Source organism: Macaca mulatta, chromosome 4 (genome assembly GCF_049350105.2).
Source record: "Macaca mulatta isolate MMU2019108-1 chromosome 4, T2T-MMU8v2.0, whole genome shotgun sequence".
NCBI classification, from domain to species: domain Eukaryota; kingdom Metazoa; phylum Chordata; class Mammalia; order Primates; family Cercopithecidae; genus Macaca; species Macaca mulatta.
The window spans coordinates 79,583,209-79,589,753 of NC_133409.1; the positions used below are offsets into that span (position 1 = coordinate 79,583,209).

The following is a 6,545-nucleotide window of genomic DNA, read 5'->3' on the forward strand; positions in this document are numbered from 1 at the left end:
GTTAATTCAGGTTACAGGTGGAGCCACGGTGCAGAGCCCGGGAAAAGGAAGAGGCATATTGCTGGCAGCCACTGACTGCAAAGTGTTTTCTATACGCTACTTAGATTGAGCAGTGGCAGAGTTATTGTTAGTCTCCATTTTATAGATGAGGAAACAAAGGCAGTGAGAGGCCAAGGAAGGTGCCTGTAGTCACAGGGTGAGTCAGCAGCCTTTGTGGCCCATGGGCCAGCACTTGGCACCGCCTTGGGCTCTGTGGTCTCTTGGAAAATGTTTCCTCCTTTATTCATAGCCAAGACTTCTTTGCGAGACATTCTTCTGGGAAATCTCACCCTCACAGTGGCCCAGCAGCCAAAGCCCCTGCCTTTCTCAGTCTCCCTCCACACCAGCTGGTGGACTCCCTGCAGGCCACGCAGCTCCCCATGGCCTCCCATAGACTCATCTCAGCAGGACCCCTATTTGCTCCAGCACATCCACTGAGGTGGTCTCCCCTGCCGTGGGCCTCGGCCATGCCAGCACCTTCCCCACACTGCGGATCAGAATCACAGCCCTGACTCAGGGCTCCCAGATGAGTTTCCTTCCCCGCTGCTCTGTTACCCATGCCAGTCTCTGGTTCCTTCAGCGTCAGCACTCCCACCCACTCCCTGCACTTCTGATGCACTCCCTGAACCCCTTTCCTCATCTCCATTTTTCAACCGGGAAAATCCATAGCATCAAGTTACCTTCAGAAACTCCAGGACCCTCCCAAATTTCCAAGCACTCCTAAGCTTTCTCTTCTCTTGGACATCTTTCTAGACTCATTAAAGAAACACAGTGGCCTCCCCAGCTACCATTTGTCCAAAAGTGGATTTGTCCCCAGTTCATCAGTGCCTGATATTTATATTTAAGGCGATGTGGTAGGCAGGATTCTAAGATGGACCCAGGATTTCCTGCATCCCCCTTTGTGTATACACACTGAGAATACCATGGATTTTATTCCCATGATTCGCTGCTGTTTTATGACATGGGTGACCTTCAGAAAGAAAAATGATCTCAATGGGCCTGATTCCATGATAAGGAGAACTTCAGTCTTATGACCACAGAGAGCTGAATTCTATCAACAGGAAAAAGCTACAAGTGGATTATTTCCTCATCACATCCAGATAAAAACTCAGTCAGGCCAACACCTGGATTTCAACTTTGTGATGCCCTAAACAGAGGACCCAGCCACACCATTCTGGACTTCTGACTTAGAGGACTGTGAACTAGTAAGTGGGTATTGTATGAAGCCACTGAATTGCTGGTAATTTGCAATATTGCAGAAAATGAACATAGGCGAGTATTTAATTGTGTTGACGTTTTGGGTTTTTCCATGTCGATTCTGGTACCAGGGTCTCAGATAAGGGGCTGCAGCTACACCAGTGTGGACTGCTAAGCTTCAGACTCCTAGCAGAATGAGCACTGGTTGCCTGGTTCACTCTGAATATAATTTAGCAGCAAGCAAAGATGAATGTGACCTTCCTGCCCTCAGGGGCTTCTAATCACGTCGTTAGACCAGCAATAAAGAGTCTAATAAAAAGGGCAGAGCAGAACGCTGAGTAAAAATCAAAAGAAGGTAGCTGGGCATGGTGGCTCATGCCTGTAATCGTAACACTTTACGAGGCCAAGACGGGCAGATTGCTTGAGCCCAGGAGTTTGAGACCAGCCTGGGCAACATAGCAAGACTCCATCTCTACAAAAATCAAAAAAATTACCTGGGCACGGTGGCACACACCTGTAGTCCCAGCTACTTGGGAGCCTGAGGTGGGAGGATCACTTGAGCCTGGAGGCCGAGGCTGCTGTGAGCTGTGATCACACCACAGCACTCCAGCCTGGGTGACAAAGTGAGACCCTGTCTCAAAAAAAAAAAAAAAAAAAATCAGAAGAAAGGAAATCATATCCAACTGGTGAAATCAAAAACTGGTATTTGACATATAAAGTCTGAGTAGGGTTTTATTGAGGGATGAAGGTAGGAAAATAAGAGCAAGTTAGGCAGTGTGCTGCTTGATTGCACAGGCTGTGAGACATTCAGTACATAAGCGATAGTATAAGTTAGGGTGAAAACATCTTCTGGGTCCACGGTGTGAAGGCTCTTAAATAATAGGGTTATTTGGCAAGGGAATGAGGGGCCCCAGAGAGTCTGGAGGCTGGGACAGGATAGAATCAGGGTGTACTGAATGCATAGGATGGAGTAAAGGCAGGTAGAAGAAGAGGATTATTCACAGACCCTGAGAGTAGAATAGGCAAAAATTAATCAGCACCTGCACCGTGGCTCTGGCAGTGGGGACAAGAAAAGGAGACAAATGTTGCAGTCACTGGGGAATACAGAATTTTGAGCAACAGGATAAACACAGCATCTGGCACAGGCCCATTCATTGGTCCAGCCTCCCTCCAGGCGTCCCATTATTGAAGATGTGTATAGTGTCTGCTCTCTCCAATCATCTGTGCCAGGTAGTATCAAAAAGGCAAGAGTCACTGCATTGGCAGAGGTGGAATGACTGTGATACATGGCTAAAATCTACAGGATCTGGAGGGAGAAACATGGCACTAAACGGCAGCTGCAGGGTCTTCAGGCAAGAATGATATTTACATTGTTTTGTTTACAGGTGGCAAATTTTAAAAAGAAAAGGGATCTGCTCATTTCTCCTCTAAACCACCAGTAAAACTTCACCTTATCCCAGTACACACACACTCTCTCTCTCTTTCTCTCTCTCTCTTTCTGTCTCTCTGTTTCTCTCTCTCTCACACACACACACTCACACTCACAGTCACACTCAGCTGCAGCCTGCTGGCTCCAGCTCAAATGAGTTTCACAATGACAAACAGAGAGAAACAGTTATTCCTGCAAATGCTTCGTTGAGTTGTTCTTGAAGACAACTTGGTAGCCATAAAACAGTCCTTTGGGCTATTCCTTAGACACTGGCTTCCTTTGCCTCCCTCCTTGACTGACTGCCCAAGCTATGGCTGTTCCTTCCTAATCAGGATTTTATAGGGCAGGAGGCATACAACGTCGTCTTTGTTCAAGCACCACCAGACCAGTCAAGGGCAGACTGGGCCAACAGGGCTGTTCCCCCTTCCCCTTCGGTTCTGGGTAAGCACACATCTTCCACCCTTACTTTAAAGGCAGACAATTTGTTTTTATCATTTGCCAACACAGCTGAGGATGATTATTAATTAATCAAAAACACTGACTTTTAACTTCCCACGCTCTCTCCAGAGATGCTCCAGTGGCAGCTTTGCATCTGGACTTCAGAGCGGTTTAGATAGAAGTGGGCACCATGCAGCAAAGACTTGTCTTTTTTCTGGTTTCTTCTTTTTCAAATACAGCTCTAGCTTAATCCCATTTCGCCAGTAAACTTGTTTTTTAAGGGGGTCTCATTGGGTGGGGTTTCTGTTGGTCTTTTTATACAGCTTCCTTTGAAATCAGAAATGCTGTGTCAGGATTTCACAAAAAGTAAAATAAGTTCAGAGCACATTTTCTGTTCATCAAAAGCTTGAACCGAAGCACAGTAACAGTATGTTTCCATGAATAATGAGACACCATTGTCTTCCTCTGCTTGCAAGCTTATGTTCTGGTATTACCCAAGGTCTCAGCAGTGCATACCTAACAGTTTCTGAGAGCAAGTTCGAAATGTTAAATTTGAAAGAACTCAACAAAGGATTATCTGATTCAGTAGGCTGCAGTTTAGGCAACTGAATTTTCTCCCCCTTCCAAAGAGGGCAGGCCAGACAGTCATCCTCACCTCTGCACTCATTTGTGTTGCCATACAGTAGTTCCCAACGCAAAAAGGGGAGGCAGAAGACAGCAAACCACAAGTTACACTTCAAAGCTGAATGGCTACTCTCTAAAGTGAGATGAGGGCCAGGCATGGAGGCTCACGCCTGTAAGTCCAACACTTTGGGAGGCCGAGGTGGGTGGTTCAACTGAGGTCAGGAGTTTGAGACCAGCCTGCCAACATGGCGAAACCCCGTCTCTACTAGAAATACAAAAAAAAATTAGCCGGGCGTGGTGGCGGGCACCTGTAGTCCCAGCTACTCGGGAGGCTGAGGCAGGAGAATCGCTTGAACCCGGGAGGCAGAGGTTGCAGTGAGCCAAGATCATGCCACTGCACTCCAGCTTGGGCGACAGAGCAAGACTGTCTCAAACAAACAAACAAACAAACAAGAAAGTGTGATGGGGCATTTGGGGCTGGCTTCACTACTTGGCAGAGGCTAGAATAAAAAATCCACTGCCTTGAGGGGCTGCCTGTGCTGATAAAAGAGAGCAAAACCAAACTTCGGAGGAAAGTGCACTTCCCTTCCACTTACCGACGGCCACATCTTCGGAACCAAAAGTACCTGGAAGGAGTACGTTGTCTCCTAAATGCAGTGATCTGAACTTTGGAAAAGTGCGTTGTGAAATGTGGAGCAGGACCACAAGGCATTGTCACACTTGGGCATCCCATTTCTCTTCCCCATATTTCAGTGATACGTGTTCTCAGAGCCCTCCAACTTCTTCCAACTCCTGGGGCTGTTTCGCTAATGCTCAAAGCATCCAGGCTTCTGTCTCTTCTCTTTGCCCTCCTGCCACCTGTCTTTTCTTCCTTGTCATTGCTCATTAGCCTTCTCCACTGGAGGTGTGGAAGGGAAGTAAAAGGAGATAAAAACTCCGCTTGTCACAGTCCATTTGCCTCTTGTCAACAGCTCTGGTAAAAGGCCAAAGAGGAAGCTATTGGCGAAGATAAGAGTTTAGATAAGGTTTGGGGATTATCTGTAAAATTCATTTATTCATGGTTACCCTCCCAGTCACCTGAGGATAATGGGGACTTATCTTTGTCTAGCATTTTGTTAGGAAGTTAAGAGCAAAATACAGCTATTTCTAAGAGCTGTTCAAAATAACTCCATGAGATAAAACAAGTATAGTCGCCTTATACCCAGGTGACATAAAACTGGCATTAGCAGCTCAAAACAGCTAAGTATCCACTCCATTGTTTAACTCTCTGAAGCTAACTGCCTCTGGAAATGGAGAATTTCCTCTCTCTAGTCAGGTAGGGAAAGAATTTAACTCATTCTTGGGTTAATAGGTGTCCCTGGACAGCTCTGCATTTCTTCTGAATGAATGGGAAGAAGAAAATTGGACAGATAAGTGAGAGTCTTTGATTACAAGTAATGGAAAAAACTGAAATTAATTGAAGCCAGAAAGTTCAATTATGAGAGACCCAGCAGGTGGGTCTCCTGGAACCAAGGGTGGACGGAGGCCTGGAAGGCTTTTAGGGCTCTTTCCCCACACCTGCTTTTTTTTTTTTTTTTTTTTTTTTTAATCTATCCATCCTATTCAGTTCCCTCATTCACATACCAGCAACCCCCTCAACTCCATCCTCCCTTTCCCCTCCATACACAGCATAAGGGAGACACAGCAGAACCAGAGGCCCAAATTTCCACTTTTACAGAGCCAAACACAGATGACTGTCTTTAGAGTTTAAAATTCTCAAGAGAGTACGTCTCTTTGGCCCACCTTGAGTCAAGTATCTGCCTCTGGTCCAGTCAGCTCTGACGGGAGAGTCGGACAGGGGCAGAGACATGGTGGCCTGGTCCACTAGGCAGTGCTTAGAACAAGTGGCCGAGGATGTGGTAGGATCACTCCAGGCTTGTTAACCCAACAAAAGGAAAGATACTTGGTACCTGTTCCCCTCTTGCTCACAATCTGGAGACAAAACCTACACATGTAGGGAAACAGGCAATTAAAACTATTTAGCATCAATTACTATGAGAGAAAAACCCTGGTTACAATGAACTCTTAGGGGAACACATTCTATTTTGTGGAATGAAGTGTTGCCAGATTCTAGAATCACAAAGCCAAAGGAGATCCTTTTAAAAAAAAAAAAAACTCTTAGGAAATACTGAAATGGCCCATCTTTAGTAGAATAGGTCAATACATTTAGAATATGCATAAAATGGAACCCACAGCATAGCAGTGAACGTGAAGGAGTTACAGCTACACAGTTCAGTATGAATAAATCTCCAAAGTATAATGATGCATGAAAAAGCAGGTCACAGAAAAACACATACCAGATGATTTTACTAAAACATGCAAAACTAGACAACATACTACTTAGGCATACATATATACGATATAGCTATAAAGAAAAACAAGAGTGGCTGGGTGTGGTGGCCCACACCTGTAATCCCAGCACTTTGGAATGCCAAGGTGAGCAGCTACCTGAGGTCAGGAGGTCATCGAGATCAGCCTGGCCAACATGGTGAAAACTCATCTCTACTAAAGATACAAAAATTAGCCAGGCATGGTGGCATGTGCCTGTAATCCCAGCTACTTGGGAGGCTGAGGCAGGATAATCGCTTGAACCCGGGAGACGGAGGTTGCAGTGAGCCGAGATCATGCCACTGCACTCCAGCCTGGGTGACAGAGTGAGAATCCGTCTCAAAAAAAAAAAAAAAGGAAGAAAAGAAAAGAAAAACAAGAGTATAATAGACTAAATTCAGGATAGTGGTTACATGTGAGGTAGGGAAGGAGAAGGTGATCAGAAAGGGGT

General features: G+C 45.7%; 1 long non-coding RNA gene across 1 annotated transcript; it reads right to left on the reverse strand.

The window, feature by feature from the left end:
* Positions 1–2,464: 2,464 nt before the first annotated feature.
* On the reverse strand, positions 2,465–5,875 carry LOC144340313 (uncharacterized). Its single transcript, XR_013416289.1, has 2 exons — positions 5,510–5,875; positions 2,465–4,723 (listed from the first exon to the last, which is right to left on the reverse strand). It is a non-coding gene; the product is annotated as an uncharacterized LOC144340313 (long non-coding RNA).
* Positions 5,876–6,545: the final 670 nt, after the last annotated feature.